The 14390-nt window shown below is 51.7% G+C and overlaps 1 long non-coding RNA gene across 1 annotated transcript in view; it reads right to left on the bottom strand.

Moving 5' to 3' along the window:
* The window catches only part of LOC142048938 (uncharacterized), a 497607-nt gene that overhangs the window by 23271 nt on the left and 459946 nt on the right, over nucleotides 1-14390 (bottom strand). Inside the window, exons 11-12 of the long non-coding RNA XR_012657563.1 lie at nucleotides 5348-5474; nucleotides 4859-4936 (exon numbers count right to left, since the gene is read on the bottom strand). This is a non-coding gene — a long non-coding RNA (uncharacterized LOC142048938). The remainder of the gene's footprint in view (nucleotides 1-4858; nucleotides 4937-5347; nucleotides 5475-14390) is intronic.

Consider the following 14390-nt stretch of genomic DNA (forward strand, 5'->3'; position numbering starts at 1 on the left):
GGTGGACGAGAAAACGGTGAGTCGGTGGCGGGGGGCAGGTCTTGCCAAACTTGTGCTAGATGGCTGCTATTAGCCGCAAAGCATTTTCAGGTAGGGCATTCTGGAGTGCCGAGTTAGTTACTGGCCAAACTCTCCTGAGATTTCTGCTGTAAGATGTTTTAACTGTCCTCTCAACTCATGGGCGCTCTTTGCTGAAACCTGGCCTTACTCTTGCAAGGTCAAAGTGACCCTGCCTGGACAAGAGCAGACCCCGCAACACGTGTGCCTGGAAAAGCAGCCGCCGGCCATGGAGCACCGGGGGGAACCAGCTGATGTCATCATTCTGGATTTCAGTAAAGCTTTCAATACTGTCTCCCACTGTCTCCTTGCTTCTGATGTCATGGGAACCTGAGTAGTTGCTAGGGCAGAAGCAGGCCCCTGGCTTGTGCCGGTGCATTTTGGTCACCCTCCGGAATAAACACTCCAAGAGGAAGGAGACGCTTCCAGAACACATCAGGAAGTAACTGACTGAAGGGGGGAAAGAACAAGAAAGAGCTGGCTTTGTTTCCTGATATCATTGTTTCCAATGATATCAACAAAAGAGATTAAAAAATGCCCTGTACAAAAATCCCTTACTGCCTTGTGTTTACTGGATTTCCTACAGTTAGTTAACTGAGTTCACTTCAACTTCCATGGTGCATTCTATTATGACAGCTTACCAATCCCCATTTCCTACTTAGGAACCATTACCTTGAAGAAAACATAGAAAATCAGTTGTATGCAAGAAACGTCACCTTATTTTGCAGGATTTAAGTCAGAAAGACAAAACTCACTCTCGCTCTCCCACTGCTCACAGCCCATCAGCACTGGGATACAGCCTACGCCTCCTTTGCCAAACAGGTATTAGGGGGAATCGTGGCTCTACGTCAGACGAGGCAGCGGGCATGTTGCAGGGGAGACACGCCGGTGCCACGGGAATGGAAGATGTTTAGAATATGTGGAAGGGAGATACTAGCGTGGGAAAAGTTACACCAGTCCTCATTTAGAATCAAAAGAGCAGCCAGGGAAAGCAAAAAAGTGTGAAATGCACACCAGCACCTCCACGAACGTGGACACCAATTTGAAAAGCCAGGCGAAAGCAACGGCAACAAGAACAGCAGCTTGTTCCACAAAAGCTACCTCCAGCTGAGAAGAAGCGCACGCTGCTCTCTAACACGCGAAGCCGCCTGCGAGCGCCTTTGTTACAAGGCCTTTATGAAGACAGACCTTTCGGCACCGGCAACACCTCCCAGGACAGCACTGACTGCCAGAGCAGAGACGCCAGCACGGGAAGACTCCTGCACTAAAGCTCTACCACAAAAGAACGCCGGCTGTCCTTGAGCCTCCTTGCAAAATGCAACACAGTGACAACAGAGAGCTTCACATCAACAACAAAGTTTTACCTCACAGTAAAACAAAGAAGGGACCAACAAAACCGATCCCCTTTTTCTAGACTTCTTCCAAAAAGGCTTCCCGGTATTAACGCTTCAATTTTCCATGCAGAAGCTCCTGACACCAAACATTTTCCCACTGCGCTAGGCGCTGCCTTTGCCTATTCTCCTACGCTGCTGCCAACTCGCTCTGGGAATGAACAAAGAGAACCTGCCTCAGCTCACTGGCTCTGAACGCCGCCCTTCTGCCTCGCACAAACCAGGAAAATTGGTGAAATGCCGTTCCATACCTCTGAAACGTGCAACCATTATAAACCAATTGAATAACATTCATGTTCTAAAATCAGATTTACTTTTACAAGAATCCTATTCAAATAATACTCCATTCACGGTTTCAGTTTCCTGCTGCATTTCACATGCGTATCCAAAGGGAATAAGAGATGATCCCAGAAAAATTTAAAAAAAAAAGAGAAAGAAAATGAAAAAAGAAAAAGAAAACAAATGCCCCCCACCAAATTCTTTCTACGCTTCTGAGTTTGGGTTTTTAATCCCATTCCTTTACTCTCTGAATGACCACACAGCTACCCCTACGCTAAAAGGCAGGCACACAAGCCACTATAAATACCCTGTGTTAATCCACCGATGGCTTGACACCTTGCACCAGAGTCCCTCTAAGTCAGTGTTAACCTGTACAACTTAGCTGCCCACAGAAGACAGACCCACACGGAAAAGAGTCCAGAAATTAAGGTGCTCCTTAAAGCCTTCATACAGGAGCGACAAAAACTGCAGAGAGTGATGTTAAGACTAGAGCTGCGTTTTGCTTTTAAAGAGAGTCCGTGTGGCAATCAGACATTCAGGCAGATTAAAACCCCATGTTATGTCACGTCCAGATCTGGAAGGAGGGGTTACAGAATAAATTCAAAACACAGGGGCAGTGGCCAAGTGCCAATTTGTCTCCTTGGTTTCGCTCACCCTGACCCCCGCTCACCACTTGGAAGCTCACAGCCCAACGAGCAATACCTGTGCCCTGTCCATGCTCGTCTCACTCATCCAATAAGGGCAAAAAGACAGGAAGCAAAAGGAAACCAACGGACCAAGCACGCTCGTACTCAAGAGCACTCGTCAGGGCACAACAACAAAAACTCAGAGAAGCTTTGGCTTTATTCCAACACTCATAACCTTTATCACACAACAGGCAACTTTCCCCCCCAAGGCTTCTTCATATTCTTCCCATTCAGAAGTGAGCCCCTGGGTCCTGGTGCAGAAAACCCCCCCTGAGACAACAGCGAGTTACAACTACATTCCATTTCAGATCACTGCGGTAGCCACAGAGTCAAGGCGTGGCGTGATCTCTCCTCCCATTTCCTCTCCCCAGCTTACCTAGATGGCAGAAATAAAACTTAACGGAACTGTCCTTTTTCACAAACAGAATTTCCTCACGGATTATACACCTACGCCAGCACACAGCTTGCCTTTCCACCTAAGCCTCTGAGATTTATCAAGATGATCGCCAAACTAACGCAGTCGAGCACCAACCCAACTCGTCGCTTTAGAAATCACCACCGCACAAACGCTTCCTACCAGTAATCACACTGTAGCGCTACAGACAAACAAAACCCCACCTGGATTCTACCGAGTCCAACCAAATCACGTTCTGGAGAGCCGAGTACTAAGTCACTCTTTCTTTCTTGCACATTCTAAGGTGATAAAAACAGACCGACTCTCCATCTTCCATTAACTTACGCTGACTCCTGTCTACATTCAGATTAGGAGGCGAGGGGACGGGACATCATTTAAGCCTACAGATTAGAGAAGGCAGGAAAAATGAGTAACATTACACCAGTGCATCCCACCTACACGAGCACAATAGTCAATAAGCAGAGATTCAAGGACTTCAGGCTGAAAGGCAATCTTTTAACAACCTGTCAGGTAACTCACTAAAGGCTCTTTTTTCCTCGCCTAAGTCAACAGAAAAATGTGGTCTGCTCTAAAGTCACCTGCTTGCTAGTCCGAGACCCATGGGAATGTGCCTAAGTCTGTTACAGCACAAGCACGGAAGCCCGAGAGATGTTCGAGACAGTATTTCTGACGGAAATGATCCATTTCGGACACGTATGTTACAGACACTTTAAAGGGGGGGCAGGGACGGGTTGTTTTTCACTCTGGCCAAAAAAAGAGACAGCTTTCAAGGCCTTTTTGTGGAAGTGGACAATTAGGTAACTGCCTGCTCTACCATAAAAACAGAAACCTTGTTTTACTATCAGCAAACTCCAAAGATAACGGTACCTTTAAGCCCACCACTGTACATCAAGGTGCTCTCGACTGGAGACTCTGCCGTGACGGCGTGGTGACGCAATACAGGGAAAACACCTCCCGACAAAGTGACGCTCCAAAGCTGTTCCCGAAACGGCATTGTGCAGCACCTGGCAACAGAAAAGCTTCGTTTCTCCCCTGAAAAAGCACCTGCCCTTCCTGGCAGAACAACTGCTTTAACCACTCCTGACGTTCCAGGCTCGTACAGGCAGAGAACACTTCCCTCTGCTTCTTCCAAGCCAACCAGCAGCCCCGTTCCCTTCCGCCAGGAAAACTCCTTTACCACACGGGCGGTGGGAGGCTGCTCACGGACTCCACTGAAACGGTGTGCAGAGAGCCGCTCCCCCGGCACAGCGCTCACTGCCTCCAGCTGAGGACCACACGCCAGCCAGGCCAGCCCATCTCTCCCTGGAAGAGGGGAGGAGGCTGCCTAAAGCAAACTCCCAAGGGAGCACTGAAAACAACTGGAGAATCACAGGCGCTGCCCCTTCCCTTCAAGAGAAGACCCTAACAGAGGAAGACAGGCTTACCGAATTCTGGTCCATGACTGAAAATCCCCCAGCTGAAACCCTCAAGCAACACAGCTTGAAACCAACCACCTTATGATTTTGCATTTCTACCTGACGTTCCTGCACTGCAGAATTCTGACTGCTTGGGGTAAAGATTACAGTCTAGCGATCTAGAGTCCTTATACCATATTCAGCTTGAGTTTGCTAGAAAGCATCCTAATACCTACGGGAATACAAGTCCTAAAGCATACTGCTAAGCCCATCCTTTCCTAAAACTAAGCCAACTCCATTCTAGTTTACTCATTTGGCTTGACACACGCCGCCTTTGGGCAGGGATTTGCACTTCAGCAAGGAATTACCTTCCAATGGGCGCTGCGGGAGTGAATTTAAACTTCTACACGTGCTGATTACAGAGAGAATTTAACACATTTCCTTTCACTGAACTACTTGCAACCCGAAGGAAGTATGAGCTCAGTTACTGCACTTACAGGCAGGTAGAGAGACTCTACGTGTTCTTAACAGAAGCCCCGACACCCGCATAGGCACCCAGCTCTACATTCACATCACCTAGAAAGGCAGCCACCTCACCTGCTTAGCCACTCTCAGCAGCTCTCACTGGACACTCACCCGCATCCCAGGAAATGCTTTGCAAATCTGGCGGCAGCGCTCAACAGGGCTGTCCTCTTCCTTCTGTTTGCACTCAGGCTAGAAAGGAAAAAAAAAGAGCAGGGTTTGGCTCTCTAACGTTGTAGCAGAACTAGTTCTGCATGCGATGTTATGATGATACAGGTGAAAACGGACCAGAACAACACTGTGACTTTTTTGAAGACTGCCTTTCATTTCGTCAGCAATCGAGGAGGGCTCAATGACTCGGCATGTTGTTTTAATAGCTCAAGATTGGTGCAGGCTCCTGTCATTGCAAAGTTGAACGATACTAATGCTTTAGGAGTAGAATTTTTCAGATTTTCTTCATAGTTCATCCTTTTTCATCTCTCAAAACCTCATGCACCTGAGCAGCACCAACCTGACACAGCTGATTCTGTGACCTTGTGCTTCAGGGAACCTCCAGGCAATAACAACTTTATAGCAAGACCCAATGTCAAGGAAAATGCTCACCTCTGGAAAACTTCCCACGCAGCACAGAATCTAGGCTTCTCTCATCTTCCCCAAATGCCTCAACAGTCACCTCTGGAAACTGCAGCAGGCTGCTCGTTACCTGAGCCGTTAGGGCTCGCATTCTGCACTGGAAATCAAGGGAAAAATGCAAAAAGAGACTCCTGTCAGCCATCAACGTTTTGGAGATTGACACAAGTTTCATCCGTTTGCCGTGAATAATCTCCTATCCCTCTCCTGTAGCTCTTTTCCTGAACAAAATGGCACTAAGGACAGGTTTGGATCTCACAGCAGAGCAAAAGGAGAACCCTTTGCGTTTCCGATCCCTACGAGGTCACCAACAAAAAGGGATGCAGAGGTATTGACAAGATAAATAACAGGGAAAAAGCACCGAGACTCTGAGTTTGGGTCTACTCACGCACGTTAGGAAGATGCGATCTGAGAAAAAGCAGATTTTCAAAAGCTGCTCAGTAGCAGCTAGAAGTTTCCATTTGTCCTTTCCCTTGCTTTTCTACTTGATTCCTTATTGTCCATTGCCTTCTAGTCGATTTCACGCATCGTTTAGGTCTTCTTCACTTCTGGCATGTTTCTTTTGAACATGGAGGAATACTAAGTTCTTAACTACCTTCACTCTCAAGCTCCTCCACCAAACGTACCGTTGATATTTTCACCTTACAAGCAATACAGGCTTTCAGAGCTCATCAGTTATACGCTAGTTTTCCATATACTGACGATGTAACCAGAACACTGCACTTGAAAACACTGAGGTTTTTCTATACTTAAAGCCTCGTATTCCTTATTCCAGTCCTTCCCTTCCGATCGCCTGTCCTTACCACACCTCTGCAGGATTTCACACACATATCTAGGCCCTTCAGGCAGTTCCCACACTTCTGGAGGTGCTCCACAAAGAGTTCACGTTTCAGTACATCACCTGAGATTTTCCTGTAGAAAACTGAAGAGCTGAAGCGATTTGCAAGATTAAATAGGCGCATTAGGAAGAGATGCTCCCTACACGTGGAAATGCACACTCCTTCCATTAACTGTGTTTGGCAAGGTCTGCAATGCTTCCTGAAAAAGCCTCCGGAAGACAAGGCAGATTTCATTCCCTTGTTCCAACGGCACTGCTTTCTTCACGGACTCTCAAAAGGAAGATAGGAACCGTAGCTCACTCGGCCTGGGTGTTACACCCGCTGACCAAGGCAGGCATCGGACAGAGCCCTTACCCCGTGCCACAGAGCAGTACAGCCAGCCACCTACACGTGCACACACAGCACGTGGCGTTACCTGTGCCGTACGTGTTCTCCTGCAAACAAAGGGTTATGAGTGCTCCTTCCACTCTGCACTGAGAACCTGTTCTCCTTACAGCATAGGGGGTCACAGCTAGCTCTGAAGCCCACACTCTGGCAGCAACACCAAGTTATTAAAGGGAAGCGTCTACAGCTAAAGACAATTTATACAAATGGTACTTCTGTGGAGAAAGATTAAGCTCTAAGGGCTGGGCAAGACCCAAATAACAGATATAGCTCAAGGCCAGCGTTGGAATAACAAATCACTCAGGCAAAACATCTCCCATCACTGCAGAGCACAGCAAACTACAAAAACCCACACCAATCTTTAACAGGTACTTCAGAACCAACATGGTGCAGGTGGGATAAACTAATACTGAGAACAGGTAGATCAATGCTGTGACCAGCAACTGTTATTATCTCGACCCTTCGTGCCCCACGTTGGGCACCAACAAGGACTGCCGTGGTTTAGCCCCGGTCGGCAACTAAACACCGTGCAGCTGCTTGCTCACCCCCCTCACCCCCGTGGGATGGGGGAGAGAACCGGAAGGGTCAAAGTAAGAAAACTCGTGGGCTGAGATAAGAACACTTTCAAAATTAAAAGAAAACACTACTAGGAGTAGAAGAAGTAGCAGTAACACTAATACTAATGCTAATGCTAATGAAAAGCAAAATAACAAGAGACAGAGAGAGAGGTGAAACCCTGGATTAGGGAAAAAAACCAAACAACAAGTGCTGCAATAGCTCAACACCCACCAACAGGTGCTGCCGGTCCCTGAGCTGCAATCGCTGCTTCCCCAGCCAGTCCCCCCCAGTCAATATACTGGGCATGACGTCACATGAGGTGACCCTTTGGTCAGTTTGGATCAGCTCCCCTGGCTGTGCCCCCTCCCCTCCCGCCTTCTTGGGCACCTGGCAGAGCATGAGAGGTGGGGCAAGTCCTTGACTCATACAAGCACCACCCAGCAACAACTGAAACATCAGTGCTTTATCAATATTATTCTCATCCTGAATCCAATACACAGCACTTTACCAGCTACAGTGAAGAAAAGTCACCCTGTCCCACCTAAAACCATGGCAACGTGGCAACACCACAAGCTATAATGTCACCTCAGTGTGGTGGAGAGGCATATCTTTCAGAAGGCTGGAAAACATGACCCTTCAAACAAGGCCAGCGGAGCTGATGCAGAGCTGGGCTGGATGAATACAGAAATGGCAGCAGTAATCCTGTAGCCAGGATGGCATTTCACTGCCTGTCATTTCAGTCACTACACCTGATTCTCTGGCCTCCGTAAATCTTAGGAAGACAGGATACAGAAGAAAAACCTGGAGTACAGGTACCATCTCAGGGCAGAAAAGATGGCTTGGAAAGAGAACCAGCAGCATTTGGTAAGGTGCTAAACTGCTTACTGAGTTTCAGGTTCGGGAAGGATTAACTAGCCCTTCACCACCCCTGCACAAAAGGCAATACGCTTTAGTATCTTGTTCTTTTGCTCTCGCCTGAAAGGGAGATCGTCTCTAGGAAACTAGTAGGAATCACTTGTGAGAGAAACTGCTTGCTTGCACCCCAGCTTTGGGGTGGAAGAACACCAGCCGCATCACCACCACCCCTCCCCCAAATGCAAGAAAGAGTCAAACACTGACAATCAGACTCTTCTGGGATGGGAACAAATTCTAGAGTTCACACTACAGTGCCTATCTGTTAACAAGGAATCTCTCCGTGTACAGGAAACAGGACCTACAACTCGGGCCTCAGAAAAATCAACACCAAGAACAAAATCGAGAGAATCATCTTAGAGGTTACCGTTGTTGCAGTTTGAAGCCCAGGCCCCAAGAGGCCTAGCCATGCCAGTCTGCTTGGGCACAGATCCATCCAAACCTACCCCGTGACAACAAAAACTAAGAGCAGCCGTCGTGGTTTAGCCGGCAGCTCAGCCCCACACAGCCGCTCGCTCACTCCCCCACCGGCAGATGGGGGAGAGAATCAGAAGGGGAACGCTCGTGGGGCGGGACAAGAACAGCTCAATAACTAAAATTAAAAGAAACAACAACAGAAATGCCATGTACAGGAGAACAACGAGAGGCGCAAAGCCCCGGGGGAGGGGGGAACGGAGGGCACAGGGGGAACGAACCGCCGGAACGAACCGCACGCGCCGCAGCCGCTCGCCGCCCGCCGACCCGGCGCCGCGCCGCTCCCGAGCCGCCACCTGCCCCCCCTCACCATACTGGTCATGGTGTCACGTAGCATGGAATGAACCTGCCATTGGCCAGCCGGCGTCAGCCGCCCCCACCATGGCCCCCCCCTTCCAGCCCCCCCCCCCCGCCACCCGGCAGAGCGCGTGAAGCTGTAAAGGCAGCCGCCCCCCACGGTGAGGAGAATTAACCCCTTCGCAGCCAAACCAGCACAGCAGCTTTTGGCAAACACCAACCCGATGCGGCAGGAGCGGCAGCAGGAGCCGCCGCCGCGGCGCGGAGCGGCCCCGATGGTCCCGCCGGGCCGGGCCGGGCCGGGCCCCTCCGCGGCGCTCCTGCGGGTGCTGGGTGCAGAGCGGCCCCGATGGTCCCGCCGGGCCGGGCCGGGCTGGGCCGGGCCGGGCCCCTCCGCGGCGCTCCTGCGGGTGCTGGGCCCGGTGCTCAGCCCAGCGCACCTTGGGGCGGTAGCGGGGCCGGGGGCGCGGTGGGGCAAGGCTGGGAGAGCAGCAGGGCTGGGCTGAGCCAGGGGAGCTGTGGCCAGCTCCACGGGCAAGTGGGAGGCAGTCGTGCTGTGGGGAGGCACAGGGGGCCGCGGCCACTGCAGGGGGATTTTCCAGGGAATGGTGGGGCCGGGAGCCGTGTCGCGGGGTGAGAAACCATCCCTAGAGCCGGCCCTGCGCCGCCCAGTCCCGCTGCAGCCTTCCTGCAGCCTGCGTATCGGGGCCAGAGCTGCATGGCCGGCCAAGGGAATAGCCCGCGGGAGTGCTTCTACGCCCGGCTGGTCACAGCTGTGCCCCGAGCCATGCCTCTGCCGCTCCCCAGCTGGGTCCGGCTTTCAGCCCTGGGGACGTCTGTCCTGGGTTGATGTCCACTCAGGAAGACGGGAGCATTCCTGCTTTAGCCCTGCAATGCTCTGCTTGATTACAGCTCTGCCTCCAGGCCACGGCCACCAGGCCTCTCAGGAAGATGCTGTCCAGGAGCCCCAGGGTGATCCCACAGGTTTGTCACTTGACGGAATGAGTAGTTAGGTTTGACTACGCTGGTCATGTGAAATTTTCCTTAATCATTTCTTGGCCAATGCTCAGACATGCAGAAGAGCAGAGACGGCACAGCTCGGGCTCGGTGATGTGCCCTGGGGCTCTCTGCCTTGCAAAGCTGTCTTTGCCAGACCCTGCGAGCCTGTGCTGCTTCCAGTGCCTGCTGCAAAGCCCGCGGGCTCTCTGGGGCTGAGTTCAGAGCTGGTGTGAGCTCCAGGGAATCCTTTCTCCCGACAGCTCCACGCATGGTTGCTATTGGATCACCGTGGTCCAGGCACCCAGGAACTGTCTGCACGATGCCCCTGAGTGGAAGGGAGAGAAGAGTGCCATGCAGCAATCCCGCGTTTCAACTACATTCACTGCATCCGTGAATGAAGAAGTATCTGAAAAAGTATATGGAAATATTTCACGGGAGCTGCTCTGTTCTGTTTGTTTACAGACGTGGCTGGAGGCAATGGACATCCAGCTTCCCGGCTGGCTTCCAGGGCTGACGCGCAGGGAGATCGCATGGGTACGTCGTGGCTTTTGACTTCCTTTGAGAGCTGCCAGCTCAAAGCCCAAGTGTGAGCGAGGCATCTCCTGCGGGTGTGAGAGCACAGACATGCGTGTGCGTGCCGTGTCATTAGGCGATCCCCACCTATGCTCCCCTATTCGGTTATGATGGCGGATACCCCAGCGTAGGATGAAAACTTCTCATGGCTGTTTGGTTGCAGATGTGGCTCCGACTCCTCGGCTGGGTCCTGCGCTGGAGCTCACCTGGCACCCCAGGGGTGAGTCGTCAGTCTTGGCTGACTTCACAGACTAAGCACTCCTTTTCAGTATTTGATCAGAGGGAAATTGAACGGGATACTTTCTGTTAAGCTCCTCAAAGAGCAAAGTATAAAGGTGAAATAGGCAAACCTAAGTACAAACAAGACGATGACATGCAATCTCCTAGTCTCTCAGCACGTCACGTTTTGCTGTGTACTGGTAAACTGGGAAGTGCCTAGTGCTGACATTTTTCTCTGTGAACGGCACATTGCTTGCACTAGAGATGAGCTGCACCCCCAAACGCCCAGGCTTTGTTTCTAAGTGTTAACGTCTTTTGCTTCCTGAAGATACCATGTTCCTGATGAGGAATAGTTACTCCTAATTAAACAGACCATCCTTCTTTCTAAAGAGATGGACCACCAGACTGTGGAGAACGAAGAGCTTCAGGAAGGAGGCAGTCCCACGGTGCCAGGCTCCGATGAAAATCCAGCAGTGATTCAATCAACAGGCATGCCAGGTAATCCTGTCCCCCAGTCCTCCAGGGTCACATATCAAAACCACTGGGGGTCTGCAGGGTCCTCCCCTGGTGCCCGCTACTGCACGTCGTGTCAGCAGCCAAACTCTTAGTAGAGAGCAAGTGTTCTAAAAGAAGGCTTTACCCGTCTCTCCTTTTGGCAGCGCTGTCCGACCCCGGGGAAGCCCACCACGCCAGCATATACGACCTCTTTCAAAAGAACCCAGGTACTGAGCAGTCTTGCAGGGGCCATAAGTGGGACACGCTCCGGAAAACTGGAGGCATGCCCGCGTGCACATGCTGGAGAAAAGGCCAAGGGGGAGAGCAAGGTTCAGGTGTCTCCTGAGAGGGCCTGACTCCATCCCCTTGGGGGTGGGTCCTGTGGGGAGGGAGAGCTGCGGGTGGCACTCCCTGATGCTGGGGTGGGCTTTGTCCGTCTCACTCAAAGGGGCGATGGGTCAAACAGCTGCGCTCTCCCACTTGCTCTCCACCTGCCCTCATGAGTGCTCCCAAAGGGTCAGAGTGAGCCTCCAGGCAGCGGCACGAGCCAGCCTTGCAAAGCGAAGGTGGGCGAGCGCAAAGGAAATCGTGGTTTAGCTGTCTAGTTCCAGTTGTGTTTTAGAGAACTTGGTTGTGGTTTTCCTCTTGTCTTGGGGGTCTGTGGGCTCTCCACTGCCACTTGTGAAAGTGCCCAGAAGATGGCTGCAAGAGCTCGCGGTTCAGCCCACCATGTGTGTCTGATAGCCTTACTGTGTGATGAAGGTGCCATGATGGGACCTGCTTTCCTGAAGGGCTCTTTCCCTTGCTGAACTTGCCACGGCATCGTCCTGCCCTCTCTGAAGGGAGTCACCTACCATCACCCTGCAGTTTGCCGGAAACGCACTCAGTGGAATGAGAACAAGATCACATGCAATCTCCTAGGCGTTCAGCAGGTCAGGGTTTGCTGTCTAGTTATGTCTAGTTACACTGACTCGCTTTCTTTCTAAAGAGCTGGACCGTGAGACTGTGGAGAAGGAGGTGCTTCAGGAAGGAGGCGGTCACATGGTGCCGGTCTCTGAGGACAAAAGAGGGGCAATTAACTCAAAGGTGGTGCCAGGTAATTGCTGTCCTTTGGTGTCATAAGTCCAAATCCCCTGGTGTCTGCAGGCTCTTCCCTGGGCGCTTGCTGCTGCACATCGTGTCAGCAGCCAAATTAGGAGTACGGAGCGACTGCTCTAAAAGAAGGCAGGAGCACCTCTCTGAGGATGACTCTTATCTCTGGGGTGTGGAGGTTATTGCCCTCAGTGTGCCACAGACACACTCGCTCCTAACCCTCTGTGGATGCAGGGAGATGCTCACCGCCCGCCGCGCCCCTTCACAGGAATTTCAGAACTCTGCCATTTTGGGAACGAGGCCACCTGAGCCACGGTCAGTAGGGGATGACAAACGTGACTCTTAATCCAATGTCCCTCCATCAGTACCTGCATCCCAGAGCTTGCTGTGTGTCCCCCCCAGAGGCCCTGGGCACAACAGAGGGGGATCCCTCCAGTGACCTGAGGGCCAAAGGGATGCCCTGACAGATCGGCCACGGCTCAGAGGGAACCTCCACACCATCCTTCTGCATCCTCTGTGCCTGAGCCTTAATGATTGGCATATGAGGCATTCCCTTTCTCGGATTCTTGGCAGTGCTGTCCGACCCCGGGGAAGCCCACCGTGCATGCACAGCATGTATTAAGTTATTCAAAAGAACCCAGGTACTGAGCAGTCTTGCAGGGGCCATAAGTGGGACACGCTCCGGAAAACTGGAAGCATGCCCGCGTGCACATGCTGGAGAAAAGGCCAAGGGGGAGAGCAAGGTTCAGGTGTCTCCTGAGAGGGCCTGACTCCGTCCCCTCGGGGGGTGGGTCCTGTGGGGAGGGAGAGCTGCGGGTGGCACTCCCTGATGCTGGGGTGGGCTTTGTCCGTCTCACTCAAAGGGGCGATGGGTCAAACAGCTGCGCTCCCCCACGTGCTCTCCACCTGGCCTCATGAGTGCTCCCAAAGGGTCAGAGTGAGCCTCCAGGCAGCGGCACGAGCCAGCCTTGCAAAGCGAAGGTGGGCGAGCGCAAAGGAATTGTGTGCAGGTGTGAAGGGTCACCAAGAAGGGGGAGCAAACCTGTGTCACGGGGAAAACTGGATTATGGCCATGCCAGAGCGTAAGCAAAGCTGAGAGGAGTAAGAGAGGCTCCAGAGTGCATTGAGTTGCAACGGCCTTGGGAGTTTCCTTTGCTTCTCCTGAAGCCAAGGAAATGTTGCAGCCCCAGGATGTTCACTGGTTCAGAGACGCTAACAAAGTGAGAGGGGACATTTCCTGGCAATGTCAGGCCTCCTGTGAGAGGAGCAGTAGTGTGCAGGACACACTAACACACAGAATCATTCCTCCAGGCGTGGATGACAAGAAGGACACTAATGCCATGGATCCAAAAGATTTCCGCTCCTACTGCATAGAAGGCGCCATGGCGGTCTTGGGCTCCATGTTGTTTGGGATGGTTTTCTGTTGTGCAGTCTGTCTGTGGTGGACGAGAAAACGGTGAGTCGGTGGCGGGGGGCAAGTCTTGCCAAACTTGTGCTAGATGGCTGCTATTAGCCGCAAAGCATTTTCAGGTAGGGCATTCTGGAGTGCCGAGTTAGTTACTGGCCAAACTCTCCTGAGATTTCTGCTGTAAGATGTTTTAACTGTCCTCTCAACTCATGGGCGCTCTTTGCTGAAACCTGGCCTTACTCTTGCAAGGTCAAAGTGACCCTGCCTGGACAAGAGCAGACCCCGCAACACGTGTGCCTGGAAAAGCAGCCGCCGGCCATGGAGCACCGGGGGGAACCAGCTGATGTCATCATTCTGGATTTCAGTAAAGCTTTCAATACTGTCTCCCACTGTCTCCTTGCTTCTGATGTCATGGGAACCTGAGTAGTTGCTAGGGCAGAAGCAGGCCCCTGGCTTGTGCCGGTGCATTTTGGTCACCCTCCGGAATAAACACTCCAAGAGGAAGGAGACGCTTCCAGAACACATCAGGAAGTAACTGACTGAAGGGGGGAAAGAACAAGAAAGAGCTGGCTTTGTTTCCTGATATCATTGTTTCCAATGATATCAACAAAAGAGATTAAAAAATGCCCTGTACAAAAATCCCTTACTGCCTTGTGTTTACTGGATTTCCTACAGTTAGTTAACTGAGTTCACTTCAACTTCCATGGTGCATTCTATTATGACAGCTTACCAATCCCCATTTCCTACTTAGGAACCATTACCTTGA

Source organism: Phalacrocorax aristotelis, chromosome 29 (genome assembly GCF_949628215.1).
Source record: "Phalacrocorax aristotelis chromosome 29, bGulAri2.1, whole genome shotgun sequence".
In the NCBI taxonomy this organism is placed as follows: Eukaryota; Metazoa; Chordata; class Aves; order Suliformes; family Phalacrocoracidae; genus Phalacrocorax; species Phalacrocorax aristotelis.